At 37.1% G+C, this 16,037-nt stretch overlaps 1 protein-coding gene across 9 annotated transcripts in view; it reads right to left on the minus strand.

Moving 5' to 3' along the window:
* The window catches only part of OXR1 (oxidation resistance 1), a 519,861-nt gene that overhangs the window by 364,112 nt on the left and 139,712 nt on the right, over positions 1-16,037 (minus strand). Inside the window, exon 1 of one of the 9 annotated variants that reach the window (XM_013996554.3) lies at positions 6,363-6,384. The exons of the other annotated variants lie outside the window; for them this stretch is intronic. The gene's annotated coding sequence lies outside the window, so the exon portion shown is untranslated. Of the gene's footprint in view, positions 1-6,362; positions 6,385-16,037 lie in introns of those variants that run through there. 9 annotated transcript variants of the gene reach the window in all.

The following is a 16,037-nucleotide window of genomic DNA, read 5'->3' on the forward strand; positions in this document are numbered from 1 at the left end:
CACTTGTTGTGGACATCTATTCCTCTTCCATAAATAAATAGATTTCTGGCATGATTTTCAGTGGCCACTGCATTGTGCTCCATATCTAGGAAACACTATTTTTTTTTTTTCTGAAAAATAAGCCACCATTAAAAACACAAGGGAACTTCAGCATCATTTCGAAAGATCAGACATTTTGTTATGAACGAAGAGTCAGGAAATGACAGAGACGTTATAAGAGAGAGAAAGACATAAAATATACAGGAAAATGGTATAAGGAGATGAACGCATTAGTATATTTTCAAATGACTCTTGCATGTCATCTACATATCTATATATACAGATGTCTCCATAGATATACACATATATATGTATACTAAGTAGCTCATTCACTAAATGAAATAAACACTAAACATTACAAAATCCTAAATTTGCAGACTTCATTCACAGACCCAAGTGACCCTCTTCTCTACTGATTTAACATCTTTTTAATTTCCTTGTAATCGCATTCTGTAAGCTGCCATTTTTGTCAAAAGTTAAAATTTAAGATGTTCCTTTACTAAGCTGTCCATATGACACTGAGCGGACACCTGGATCCCCCAGAGATGGCCCCAGCTAGAGTGAAGAGTCCTTTCCATAAAACCCTGTTTCCATCATCCCTCGTCACTTCATGCTAAGGAGGGTAAAGCCCCCACTCACCGCCAGTGCTGTCCCCTTATCCTGGGAGTTACCAGAATCTCCCTAGACGCTTCCCACATTCTGGTTAACCTTTTGTAAATCAACCCTTTATAAAAGTCTCTTTAAATTACTCACTCTGAGTGTACCATTGTTTCTGGTTGGGACCCTGACTAAACCATACATATTTCATAGCTATAAAGACACTACAATAATACTGCTGCTATATGATAATAATGGGTGGACTTCCTACTGGTTTCTGTCTATGTCACAAACTTTGGCTGATGAGGAAACTTAATTTTTTTTTATGAACAGTAATAGTTTCTGCAAATAGCAGCTATATGTCTTTTATTAGGAGCAATTCGATAAATGAGTTTATCGGCCTCAAAGACACATTTGAAATTTCCTGAGACTATTAGGTGTTTTCTGACTGTGCTTGAAATAAATGAATTTCCTCAGTCTCACAGACTGAAGTAAGAATTAGTTCCTCAGAGTAAAGACCATACATAACATATTAAAACATAAAGTAAATATAAGTAAACCTTACTCAGGCCTGAGTTATAAATCCATAAATTTAAGTAGTACACATTCTTTTTTTCCTTTCGGTTGCACTCACAGCACATAGAAGTTTCCTGGGCCAGGGACTGAATCCAAGCTGCAGCTGCAACCTATGACACAGCTGCAGCAACGCCGGATCCTTAACCCACTGTGCAGGGCTGGGGATTGAATGACTAAGCCACCCAGTAAGATAAAATCTTCAAAAGCTCTTACTTTGAGTTTAAACCTGGAGATAAGAAATGGCTTACTGAGTAGCACTTTGGCCAAAGAGGTAAATATCACTTTAAAAAGTGTAGATCAGGAGTTCCTGTCGTGGCTCAGTGGTAAACGAGTCCAACTGGGAACCATGAGATGGTAGGTTCAGTCCCTGGCCTCCCTCAGTGGGTTAAGGATCCGGCGTTGCCGTGAGCTGTGGTGTAGGTCACAATCACGGCTTGGATCTGGCGTTGCTATGGCTGTAGTGTAAGCCGGTGGCTGCAGCGCAACTGGACCCCTTGCCTGGGAACCTCCATATGCTACGGAAGCAGCCCTAGAAATGGCAAAAAGACAAAAAAAAAAAATTAAAAAAATAAAAAAATTGTAGCTCAGAAAGACTAGGCTACAAGGGAATGTTAGCCAGATTTATGCATTCCTACCAGCCCTGATGTTCTTCACACTTTGGGTCTTTCCCATGAATGTAAGACAGAACACTCCACCATGCACACCAGTAATGCACATTGAGTTCTTATATTTGCCATGTAATCACTGTGTTTGCAATATCTCATTGAACATTCAAACCACCTTAAAAGTAGGTACTATGATTAACTCTTCTTAAATAGATATTAGAACCCTAATCTCATACGTATTCTAAATGTACCTATAAAGTCTGCCATGACAACACTGTGCCCTTTTAAACCACATAACCTTCTTTCAATGAAATGGCAGTGTTTAGCTACAGTAATCAACCTCCTTAAAACTAGCACCTGATTAATTTTAAATTGTAGCTTCCAATGACAACATCAAAGTCTTAGAGACTGAGTGAGCTGATGTGGGGTGTTAACAAAAATACCTTCAGGAGCTGGCTCTAGCTTTACCCAGTACCCCTCTTCCCATGGTCATGAGAAACAAATTAGCAGCAATCTCATCCTGCCACTCTGTCTTACACTCAGGCCCATGCACGTTATAGCTCTCTCCTGCTTTATCATCCTTATGCCTTTCATTTTAAAATTATATAAAAACTCAGATGAGAGCTTGTTTGGAGGTTCTAGCCGGGGAGCACAGCTACTCATATACACTTGATGGAAGAATGGTCCTCCTGCATTGGTGAAGGTTGTCCTCTTCGAGAGAGCGCACAGCTTCCATAGGAATGCATGTGGAATGGTAGGGAAGGAAGGGGACACCTGCCTAGCAACCCACAGTTCTGGGGTTAATAGATGCAAACTATTATATTTATAATGGATAAGTAATGAGGTCCTAGTGAACAATCCAGGGAACGATATCCAGTCTCTTGGGACAGAAGATGATGGAAGATTCTATGAGAAAAAGAATGTATATATACATATGGCAGGGTCACTTTGCTGTACAGCAGAAATTGGCACGACGTTGTAAATCAGCTATATTTTAATAATAATAATAGTAATAATAATAATAAAAACAGATGGCAAGTAGCTGGATTTGGTCTCCCAACCCTGAGGTAGAGATGGAGCTGGGTAACTGTCATTTCAGGTTTCCTTGAGATAATAAATAGTACTAATAATACCATTTACATTGCTGACTTCTGCTTATATTGGGAAATTTCTGCAATTTCCCAATTATTCGAAGGTGCATATTTCATTTATCTTCACAGAAACCCCATAAAGGAGTAATAACAAAAGCAACACAAAAAAAAAAAAAACAAAAAAAAACAAAAAAAAAACGCAGAGGAAAAGTCATCCCCTTTAGTAAGCCACTTCCTTCCTCAAGGTTGTTTCTACCCTGTTACCTACACCAATCACAACACTTATAGATTATATAGTAATTATCTGATCGTTTGTCTATAAGCTTTTTACAAGCTTTTTAAGAGAAGGGACTGTATTCTGTTTACCTGGCAAAGTACTTAGGAGTTTCTCAAAATCTGTTGTGTGAATGAATGCCCTGGCAAGATTGTCCTAAAAGGAAAGCTTCAACAGTACGGGCTGACTATTTGAAGATGTACTACAAGCCAGGTGCCATGCTCTGCACCAAAAGTATAAACTGTGCCCTCCGGAGCACACCATCTGGCTGGGGCGGGGGGTGAGGTGGTTGGGAAATATCAACAAACTAGCCATAATGTAATATGTAAAATTATATAAGTTCAAAACTATATTGGATTGCTGACAAGGAAGCATACATTTCTCACTATTAATGGTGAGAATAATCACCATAATGTATTAAAGAGAATGTGTTTCATAAGAAACTTTATGCAACTATTTTGTTCTCCAGGAGTTACTCCCCAGAAGGAAGCAATGGGATAGATATCTAGTCCTTTCTCTACATACACATATGCATATTCTCTCTCACTCTCACATGTATGGGTGCATGCACACACATGCACACCACACACACAAACACACAAACACACTGAAAGTCTCTTATAGTGAAAAGACAGGAAACTTATGTAGCCTACTCTCTAAATGAAAAAAAAAAAAAAAAATCCTGGTGGCTAGAACTGAAATTTGAATATTGTCTTCTAGTCAACATCAGCTGTTATTTCAAACTGAGATAACATAATGAAGCCTTCCCTTTTGGCAAAGCATATTAATACCAATAAAAATGGCAAAGCATTATTACAAGTGATAAGACAGATGGCAATAGATTTTAGGCCTGCTGAAAAGCCATAAAAATATACTGGATATTTACAAAGAAGAGAAGTTTCAAAAATGATGAAAAGTAAATTACAGCCCTGTTAAGGCATTTTTAACAGTGTGCCTCTGTGGTGTCAAATAAAGGTAACAGACTCTGTGAAGACATGTCACCTGTCACTTTAGTTATTTGTTTACATTTCCAGGAGTTTCTACTGCATTATAAAGGATGACTCAGATTAAATTCAGGCCATCATCCCTCACAGTAATTAGTTTGCTAATTCTGCAGCACAGCTTTTGGCTTCTGCTCAGCAGTTGGCCTAAGGTTATAAACTGTACTATTTATTAAGCCTTATTAAGACTGCTGTCAGCTGTAATCATATTGCTCCTCCGCACAAAACCTTCAGTGGCTCCCTGTTGCCTTCCTAATTAAGTCCATACTCCTTGTCTTGGCATTTAAAAGTCCTTTTCAATATGTTGCTAACCTTCCTTTCCAGTCTGTATGTTCACCATTCTGAAGCTTGTTCTGATCCGGTCCAAGCAAACTTCTCATTTCTCAAGCATCCTTTCTGATGTATATTCTTTACCCCAGAGGCTCTGACAAGATTAGTCTTTCTGCTTCCCATTTTTAACATCCATGCCCGCCCATCCCTTTCTATGACCCAAGTTTTCCCCAGCTTTTCTGATGTATTTTGAAAATATCCTATTTATTAAAGAATGTAAATTGTACAAATGGAGAAAAAATATCAATTTTGAATGAGATAGAGTTGATTCTAAATTATATATTTTTTCCACTTACTGATGACCTTGAGCAGGTTAAATGAGATCCCACCTGTAACGATCTTATTATAGTGTCTGGCATATGGTAGAAAATCAATATACACTGGCCTTCCTGCCCCTGATTTCTCCAACTCAAAATAGCTTCTTCTCTCCTTGAATGACATGTGACAAAAAACATGTCAACTCTGTCACCTTGGAGTTGTTCATGATGTCTTAGTACTTGTCACAAAGGAAATACCTGCCCTTTTATAAGTGACAAATCATTGATGGCACATATAGAAACCAAACCCCCCAAAACCGTCAATGCTGGAAAACAAAATCCTAAATGTTGCAAATAAGCTCATCAAACTCAGAAACTTAACAGAGCCCCCTCACTCTTCATTGAGACAAAAAAAAAATATATATTGGTAAGGAAAAAAAGCACTGTGAATTTCCAATGACAACATTATTACAAGATATTCAACTAAAATAGTTACAGCATTAGCTATATTTTCATCCTATTTTGTTATTTACAACATGCTAACCACCATGTATGCAGTGAGAACTGGGTCTGCTCTGAAAACTAGAAAACATCTGATTAAGAATATAGACTAGATAGCATTGGGCTCTCTAATAAAATAAAAATAAAATCTAATTCTGGGCCCTTAACCAACCTATTAAAATTCTTTTCTGTGTTACTGAAAATTTGTCTTGATTAGGTCTTATCCAGTTTACCAATGTCTAATAATAAGTAACTGTGTCCAGGAGACCTGAAATTTTTTAAGATTTTGGAGTCTTAACCACAACTTTGATAGACTTCGATGCCTTTCTATAATTATTAGTGCATACATTAATAAAGGCCAGTGTGTAAGGAAGGATACTGAATTTTAAGAAGAGTGCTTGGAGAGTCCAAGAGGGTTTGGTTTCTGGGATCAAGTATCTGCATGTGCTCTGAATACACACATTTTAGTCTAATAGTCTAATATTAAATGACCATGTATTTAAAAGCGGCATTAGATCAAAGCAAAAGCCAAAGCCAAAAATTAGCATAGAACGAAAATACTAAAAACATGCCTCATGTATAATGAATATGCCAGATCAGTAACAACCCTAGAAAGATAAGGTGTATATTAAAAACAAAAATCTAAATGAAGGCAAACCTGAATCTTATTTAAAACAAATTTTTCTTTAATTATTTGTCAAAAAATATTCTAAGTCAGTCACAGACAACCAAATGTATTCCCTGGAAAGCAAGGAAAACTCACAAGGTACCTATCAAGAATAACTTTCATAATAATGCAAGTTACCATCTATCACTGAATTTCTATAACACATTGAGCATTAAGTGTTCCCTTAAAAAGCTAATAAAAATAAATAGGATTATGGAAGAGATAAATACACATCATCATCCTGTTATGAAATACATATATCTTTTTAAAAGGAAATGATTTATCTGATTATATAAATAATACACATTTATTATAAAACTTTTGGAAAATACAGGAAAACACCCAAAGGAAAGGAAAATCACCTCCGTTACATACAAGAATTAAAGTTCAATCTACTAGTTAACCAATAAAAAGAAAGACTCACATTGCCTGACTTGATCCTTGACAGAATTCTATTTCAGGGCAGAGTTTTAAAGGTCTAAAACTCCCTGACTCGTGTATTCACCTTGAAAAATGATAATATTTGTTCAAGAACTTTCTGTGCCAAAATAAATTAGGTTATGGAAATTGATAAGAACACTTAGGTGGGAACTGCTCACAGCCCAAAGGTCTGTTTGGTTTTAATGCTGTAAGCTGCACTCTCTTATTCACGGTGGTGACAATTTTAAAAAGGTCTGGAAATTGTTTCCAATGTTGGGCCTTAAGTAGCTTTCATATTAACAGCTCATTTTGAGACGTGAGTTGTAGCTCACATCTGAAGGGCAGATTGCCTTCTGGGATGTTAGGGACTGCTGTGTACGCTACTGGATTTAGCTGAGGAAATTTCCTAAGAGACATAAAAAACCTGAGACAACTTGACACAGTCAAGAGTGAAGGCTGCCCCCCCCCCAAAAAAAATTCAGGTTCAAATGCTAGAATTATTAGTATCTCAGAGGAATTGTGAGAATTACCTGATATAGCAACAATAATAAAAACAGGTAACATTTTTGAGTGTTTGGTATTTATTGGCATTGGAAGTATACTAACAAATGTATGGGCATATTTAATTCAACCTTCAAAACAATCCTATGAAGGAGACTCTGCTTTTCTCCCCATTTTACTGAGGGGAGAAACTGAGGACCAGAAAATTAGAAGACTGCAGCGCTAGTGAGTAGCAAAGTCACCACTGGATCCTAAGCAGTTTGGTTCCAACATGTTCAGTTCTTATACTGTGGGAGTGATAGCAAGTATGTAAGAGTGCCTTTTACAGCCCAGCACTTTTACTGTTCTGAATATAGTACAAGGCTCCTAGGGTGACACTGTACCTAAAATGATATAGTTTAATCATAAAGCATCAAAGGCACAAGTGGCCCAAAGCCATAAACTCTCTAGATGCTAAAAGGCCAATGTTTTAAGACTCAAAGAGTTGTACAGAAATCAGGGACCTTGGATAAGCAAAGCCTTATCATTGCACTATGGGATATTTATAAAAAAGTATGCAATGAACATATTTTTTTCTTTTTAGGGCTACACCTGCAGCATATGGAGGTTCCCAGGCTAGGGGTTGAATTGGAGCTGCAGCTGCCAGCCTAGACCACAGCCACAGCAATGCAGGATCCAAGCCACCTTTGCAACCTCTACATCACTGCTCACAGCAATGCCAGATACTTAACCCACTGAGCAAGGCCAGAGATGAAACACACATCATTATGGATACAAGTCAGGTTCATTACTGCTGAGCCACAACAGGAACTCTGCAATCAACGTATATTTACTACTGAACACAAATCTACTGTAATAGGGACAGGAGATAAAATGAAAAGTAAGGGACATTCTCTTTCAGAAACTTCATATGGGAGAAGAAGCATCATTCATATGTCTCCCTTAGGACACTGTGGGCTTCTTGAATGAACCAACTAGGACTTTCACACTTTCATATCCTCCATGTTGCCAATTAGGTACCATCATGTGCCTATCATGTCCCAATTATAAACTCCACATTGCCTTCACAGTGTAGTACACAATAGGTATCCTTTGGTATCTCTCTGTCTCCTTTTTTTTTTTTTTTTTTTTTTTCTTAGGGCTGCACCTGAGGCATATGGAAGTTCCCAGGCTAGGGGTTGAATCAGAGCTGCCACTGCTGGCCTACACCACAGCCACAGAAACTCAGGGTCTGAGCTGTGTCTACAACCTACACCACATCTCACAGCAATGTTGGATCCTTAACCCACTCAGCAAGGCCAGGGATCAAACATGCAACCTCATGGATCCTAGTCGGGTTCCCTTCTGCTAAGCCACAGCAGGAACTCCCATACAATGGGTATCCTTGAGATAAAAGGCAGCATGTTTAACCTGGCCCCAAGTGCTGTGCATGCTCTGGCCTTGCTTTGTGTCACCCCACTCTCCCACCTCACTCATCATTCTTGTGACACCAGTACTCTCCCACCTCAGGAAGTTTGCCCACAGGCAGCTTTCAACACACATATTACTTTCATAGAGAAATCTCTCTCCTATACACTAGCTCTAACCTCCCTATCAGTCATTCTCATCTCAAAAGATACTCTTCCTTAACACTCACCTCAAGTATAAATAAATACTTATTTATGGAATTAATTGTATAAGGGCAAAAATACTTCTCAGCCTTATTTGGTGGTATAACTCAGTATCTAACATAGTATCTGATACCTGGTAGATGCCCAATAGTGATTTATTACATGAATAAATGAGTGAATAAGTGAATGATTAAGCATTTCTGAACAAATGAATCCTTTTTGGAAGATACATATAATCATATCTAGAGGATCACAGATGTCATAAAAATGATAATACTGAGAAGCTTAGAATTTACTACAAAATAGGGTTATTAGAAATGATTGCCCCTTTAACTCATGGTAAAGTTGGTTGTTGGATACATTCCATTACTCCTCTTTTGCTTACACTAATCAATCATCCATCTAATGCTTTTTATATTTTTTGAGCCCTATCCTATATCAGCTTGAAAATCCATACCTTAGATGTTCAAGTCAGAAGCTCTGACTGCCTCTTTGCTATCTCCACAAATACTTACATCCCCTCTAGGATCAGCATCCATTTGTAGGAATTATCTTGGAATTAATTCAATGTTCTAAGAGGCTAAGACCCCTTCCAAAGGCACAGGGCTCTTTTTGTAAAGAAGGTTCTGGGTTGATTTTGTACTAATGAATAGATTTACTTAATAAGGAGAGTCACAACTTTTTTCTTCTTAGGATATCACTAATGGCCAACATCTACCATTATTTCACATACAAAAGGTATGTAAGACATTATCAGTGGATTTGATTGGAAAGACAAGAAAGACAAGAAAGTAATAGGATGTTTAACTCTCAAGTTTAACCTAACTAATTTTCTCTTCTCTGACACATTCTAGTCATTGGCAAATGGAATACTGAAACTAGGAAGATGTTTCCAGAGAATCCAAACTATTTTTCAATCTACAGAAAAATTAGCGTTTATTTGTACAAATACAAACCCAAAACTTTTTCAGCCATCTAGATTGTTACTGAAATAATAGGAATTTACATCTTCATTGTCAGTTTTTGGATTACATCTTATTGAAAGTTTTTAAAAACTTCTTCTCTCTCTGTGTGTGAATGTGTGTGTGTGTGTTTATATTACCTCCTATGGGCATTTAAAAAAATCTGTCCCAATAAATCAAAGAAGAAATTCTTAAGTTTGCTATTTAGTGGAATGAGATCTTGCCACACACTCTCCAAGGTAAAACATTTTCAAGATGACTCTAAGAAAGGAGCAAGATTAAGAACTATATGTAAAAAAATCATCTAATTCACTAAGTCCATTTTAAAGACCTTATGTAGTTATTTTATATTTTCCAAGAAAAGCAAGCCTACCTAATTATTTTTCTATCATTAAGTACAACTATAACGAAGTCTTTCATACAATACAATCATACTACCCTGCTATATTAATGCTAGTGAGTGAATCATAAATATTTTTAAATATTCTCTAGGAATTGTGAATTAATTTCCATAAATGTAATCCCTCTGAGCTCTACTTAAAGTTACTCTAAGTGTTTCAAGTTCTGTGTTCATTACTTTCACAATTTCATTGGCTTTGTGTGCCAAATACATTTAAAAGTCTACTATTTCTTATGGAAGATAAGACTTAATTTAATTTCTTTGGAAAGAAAGTGTTTTCTCAATTTTAACGATTTCTTTTCCAGGCCAAGTTGTATAATCATTTTCTAAGAATTAGATATGACAAGGAAACATAGCTGCACCAAAAAATAGATTTTTGCTGTGTTTAATAGTAAAATAGTCTTTTTGTTCCTTTTATCTGACAAAAGCTCTCTGATGCTTCTAATTTCTCTGCTTTTGCAAAATCGACCTCCAGAAGTGATTATGGGAAAGCTAATTAAGGTGGGGGAAAGTAATGCATGATCATTTCCCCTCTATGTGCAGTAATAGTATAATATTATTGTATGCATGAAACATACTAGGCACTGGAGATAAAAGTTCAAGGGTTTCATAGTCTGGGGGAAAATAAATCTATTATAGAATTAAATACCATTGCAGTGACAGAAGCATTTCCTGGAGGACCCCTTGGTTAAATATCTCTTACAAAGGCCAACCTCCCCTCCTGCTCTCCCTATCAGCTTCTACAAACACCTCACCATAGACTACATGGTCTTTTCTTTCTTTCTTCCAGGAAGCTAATAGGACTGTTCATCCTAACTGCTGTTTCCTCAATGAAGTCATACAACACCTACATGTACCTCACCTAGAGAGCAGCAAAAACCGAAGACTGTGTAAAGCTAATTTGCCAGCATAAAGTTGCCACCAGTGAGGTAAGTGTGCTCTGATTAGAACCCCACCGTCTACTTTGGAAGAGAGAAGACAAAGGAATGGAACCATCCTCTACCCACTCCCCTTGAAGCATCTAGTAAAACTCCATGTGTCTAAAAATCTTCCAAAACAGGGACCTGGAACAGGAACAGGAGGAGAAAGAAGAGGAAGAGGAAGAAGAGAAGAAGTCTCAGCAACAAAGAACTGATACCTATGTGAATTATATGTGGATATGGATGAATACATTTTTGAAATGAGAAAACTAAAAGAGCAGGGAAAGAAACCTTATGAATTAATGTTTATCTCTTAATGTCTTGAAATGTCCAACTTATTTCTTCTTTTAAAAGAGCTAAAAATAAGTCTGTCCCAGAGAGAAGAGCCATCCCTAGTAGTAGCAAGCACCTAAGAAAATGCTACAATTCAGGGTTTCCCAAGAACAGCACTACTGACACTTGGCCAGATAATTCTTTGTTGTGAAGGGACTGTCCTGTGCATTGCAGGGTGTTCAGCAAAATCTCTAATCTGCATCCACTAAATACTAGCAGCAACCTCAAGTCATGTAAATCAAAAACATCTCCAGACATTTACTATCTGTCCCTTGAGAGGTAAAACCATCCCTTGGTTGAGATCCATGGCTGTAACTGATGTGTTGTACAATCATGGATGGTGGGGACAGTCAACAGTACCTGGGGGCATTAGTGAAAGCTTTCCAAACAATGTGATTCTTGAGTTTTCAAGGTTGACCAAGAATTTGTTTAGATCGCCAAAATAAACGCCTTTCCCCATGAATAAATTTAATTGGAGATTTCAAAATTGGGACCATTCAGGCTCAGCACTAGCCATTCCTGGGCCAATCAGTTCTCCAAATTCATCCTTTCCCTTCTCCACCATACTTTTTGGACACTTGGCATTGCTGAAAGACAGTAAAGCATAATAAATAATGGTGTGGGCTCAATCACTAGCTATGTGATCTTGGGGAGTTAGCTAACTTTGGGGAGTTTCAGTGCCAAGGTCTATAAAGCAAAGGTGTTCAATTAGTGTTTGACCTCCACTGCCCTTTAATTAAGAAATTCTTTGATAAATATTTCTTTTTTTAATAGTAGTCTCTCTGCTCATTAAAATGGATACCCTTTATGTTATATTGATTTGAAGCAGGCACTACTCAAATAGCAGTTCTATAAGTTGGGTACTGAAAACTGATTAGAAGTGCATCCTTACTTTTCACGCCCCTCTGGGGAAAATACTCAGATTCAAAGAGGAAATAATTCATCCTTTAGACAAACCTCAACATTGCATTGACAGTGAATTAAACTGCTCAGGACTGCAACAAAGAGTTACAACCTTATGTCACAGATATATCTGGTATCATATTAATATACACACAAAGAGAGAGAGGTAATTGTTGAGTTCAATACATAAACCACAGTCTTCAGATACTTTTTTAAAAACAGACTTTTTTTTTAAGAGCAGTTTCAGGTTCACAGCAAAACTGACCAGAAAGTACAGAGAGCTCACATATACTCCCTGACACCACAAATGCACAGCCTTCCCCATCATCAACATGCCCCACCAAAGTGCTACATTTGTTACAACTGATGAACCCACACTGATACATCATTATTATCCAAAGTCCACAGTTTACATTAGGGTTCAATGGTTCACTCTTGGAGCTGAACATTATAGGTTTTGATAAATGTATTATGATATCTACCATCAATAGAACCATACAGAATAGGTACACTGCCCTAAAAAAATTCTGTGCTCTGTCTATCCATCCCTCTTTTATCCCCCATCCCTAGCAGCAAGCACTGTTTTTCTGCGTTTTGTTTGTTTGTTTGTTTGTTTATGGCCACCCCCATGGCACATGGAAGTTCCCAGACCAGGGATTGAATCCAAGCCACAGTTGCAGCAATGATGGATCTTTTAACCCACTGCACCAGGCCAGGGATCAAACCCATGCTTCTGCAGCAATCCAAGCCACTGCAGTCAGGTTCTTAACTCACTATGCCAAGCAATCACTGTTTTTATTGTCTCTAATAGTTTTGTCTTCCCCAGAAATCATTGTTAGAACTGTACAGTTAATCAGATTGGCTTCTTTCACTTAGTGATTTGCATTTATGTTTCCTCCATGACTTTCCATGACTTGATAACTTATTTCTTTGAAGCACTAAATAATATTCCATTGTCTGAATATATCATATTTTATCTATCTGTTCACCTACATTTTAGTTGCCTCCAAGTTTTGGAAGTTATGAATAAAAGCTGCTACCAACATGTATGTGCAGATTTTGTATGAAACTAGATGTTTTAAAAAAATGTGGTTTAATAACTACAAATAAACAAAGCAGAAATGGGTGTCAATGCTTGTATTCTTAACTCAAAAATAAGTCAACATCTATTAAGTAAACTTCTAACTTACATGTTTCTGAATAAACTCAGCAGTTATGTTTGAGAACCAGAAATAACAGCTATTCTTGGGTAATAATTAAAGATTTTTCTCCAGGTACTCATACGAGGGCAAAAGCAACAGTAAGACAAGCCCTAAGACAAGATCAGATCCCTGTAATATACAAACAGGAAGATTACAAGTATGTTCTTCTCACCATGCACACTAAATGTTTACTAGTTCTTTAGGAGCAATGGGACATTGACTTAAGAACTTTGAATTTTTTTCAGAGTTCACTGCATATGAATATATAGGAAAGAGTTTAATACCATGTTTACTATTTAGTCCTTTGTTCTGTTAACTCCTTGGTATAAGAGTTAGCTACTAACTGCATAATAAACCACCCCGAAATGCGTGGTTAAAAACAACCACTTGTTAATTCATGATTCTCTGGATAAACAATTTCATTTCATTCATTTGCACTCATCTGCATGATTCTTTTTTCTCAACTGGCTGCCTTCATTGCCTGCTATTAGGTGCCACTAGGTGTTGGTGATCTGTTTTGTACTCTCTCATCTCTGTGACAGGAGTTGACTCAGCTCTGGAGTGTATTCTCACATCCTCCAGCAAGTTAGCATATGATTGTTCACATGATATCTGGATAGGGTTCCAAGAGAGTGGAAGCACAAAAGAGCAATTGCAGACAAGGCCCTGAACTCACACAGCATCACTTGTATGGAATTCTGTTGGCCGAAGCAAGTCACAAGGCTTATCCAGATTCAAATGAAGGGGAAACAGACTTGAGTTCTTGACAGAAGAATCTGGAAAGTCACTTTTTGCAGGGTATGGATATTGAAACAAGTGAAAAATCATGCCATTTCTGCAATTTTTTATATCTGGGTTCTTAGACTAGCATGAAAACACTGTGGTTTAAAATTTCAGCTCTGATGACTTGTTAATGGTGGCTATTTTGACAGGTGTGAGGCAATGCCTCACAGTAGTTTTGAGTTGCATTTCTCTAATAATTAGTGATGCTGAGCATTTTTTAATGTGCCTGTTGGTCATCTGCATATCTTCTTTGGAAAAATGTCTATTTGGATATTTTTTCAACTGGGTTGCCCATTTTTCAATTGGGTTGTTGGTTTTTTTGCTGTTGAGTTGTATAAGTTGCTTGTACATTTTAGAGATTAAGCCTTTGTCAGCTACATCATTTGAAACTATTTTCTCCCTTTTAGTAGGTTGTCTTTCTGGGTTTTTTTTAATGGTTTCCTTTGCTGTGCAAAAATTATCAGTTTGACTTGGTCCCATTGGTTTATTTTTGCTTTTATTTCTATTGTCTTGGGACAGGGAGCTAAGAAAACATTGGTAAGGTTGATGTCAGAGAATGTTTTGCCTATGTTCTCTTCTAGGAGTTTGACAGTGTCTTGTCTTACATTTTAAGTTTTTAAGCCATTTTGAGTTTATTTTTACTCATGGCATGAGGGTGTGTTCCACTTTCATTGATTTACATGCAACTGTCCAGTTTTCCCAGCACCACTTGCTGAAAAGAGTTTTTTCAATTTTATATTCTTGCTTCCTATGTCGAAGATTAATTGACCGTATGTGTCTTGAGTTATTTCTGGGTTCTCTATTCTACACTGTTGGTGGGAATGTAAACTGGTACAACCACTATGAAAAACAGTATGGAGGTACCTCAGAAAATTAAATATAGAGCTACCGTATGACCCAGAAATCCCACTCTTGGGAATATACCCAGACAAAACTTTCTTTGAAAAAGACACATGTACCCGTATGTTCACTGCAGCACTATTCACAATAGCTAAGACATGGAAACAACCTAAATGTCCATCGACAGATGAATGGATTAAGAAGATGTGATATATATACACAATGAAATACTACTCAGCCATAAAAAAGAACAAAATAATGCCATTTGCAACAACATGGATGGAAGTAGAGACTCTCATACTGAGTGAAATAAGTCAGAAAGAGAAAGACAAATACCATATGGTATCACATATCTGGAATCTAATAAATGGCACAACTGAAACTTTCCACAGAAAAGAAACTCATGGACTTGGAGAATAGGCTTGTGGTTGCCAAGGGAGAGGGGGAGGGGAAGGGAGTAGGATGGACCAGGAGTGTGGGGTTAATAGATACAAACTATTGCATTTGGAGTGGATAAGCAATGTGATGATCCTGCTGTATAGCACAGTGAACTAGGTCTAGTCACTGGTGATGGAACACGATGAAGGACAATGTGAGAAAAAGAATGTATACATACATACATACATATGGGTCACTTTGCTGTATGGGAGAGAATTGACAGAACACTGTAAACCAACTAAAACAGAAAGAACAAAAATCATTTAAAGAAAGAGTAAGATTATCCTGGGCAAGACAAAAAAAAAAAATTCATGTGGAAACCAACCACGGGAGTTCAAAACCCTGCTTTGTGGTTCACAAGCTGAGTAGTCATGAGCTCTTTAACCCTAAATCAACTTATCTGTAAAATGAAGATAATAATGGTAACTACCTTATAGTGGTATTAATGTAAGCACACTGTCTGGCACAGAAAAAGCATTTAGTGATGGCTTGCCATTGTTACTATTTTATTATCATTACTATCTGTTACAAGGGAACTTTATCCCACTATAAGAAATACAATTATTGTGCAGTTTGAGACAAACTGCCCTTCCTCCTCAAATGATTCATCTTTAAGTTGTTTCTTTAAGTCACATTTCTGACTACATAGAAACATCATTGAGTTACTTTTGGTTAGCCTTTATTTTTATGACATAAATAAGGTTTTTTCTATCTTTATTGACAAGAACAGAAGCAATCATCAAAATTCTCACTTGCTAAATAGTTTCGCCTAAAACAATTCTTAAAT

Source organism: Sus scrofa, chromosome 4, assembly GCF_054392235.1.
Source record: "Sus scrofa isolate SSC_HxYL_T2T_F1_AM1 chromosome 4, Sscrofa_HxYL_maternal_Yorkshire_Landrace_v2.0, whole genome shotgun sequence".
Classification (NCBI taxonomy): Eukaryota; Metazoa; Chordata; class Mammalia; order Artiodactyla; family Suidae; genus Sus; species Sus scrofa.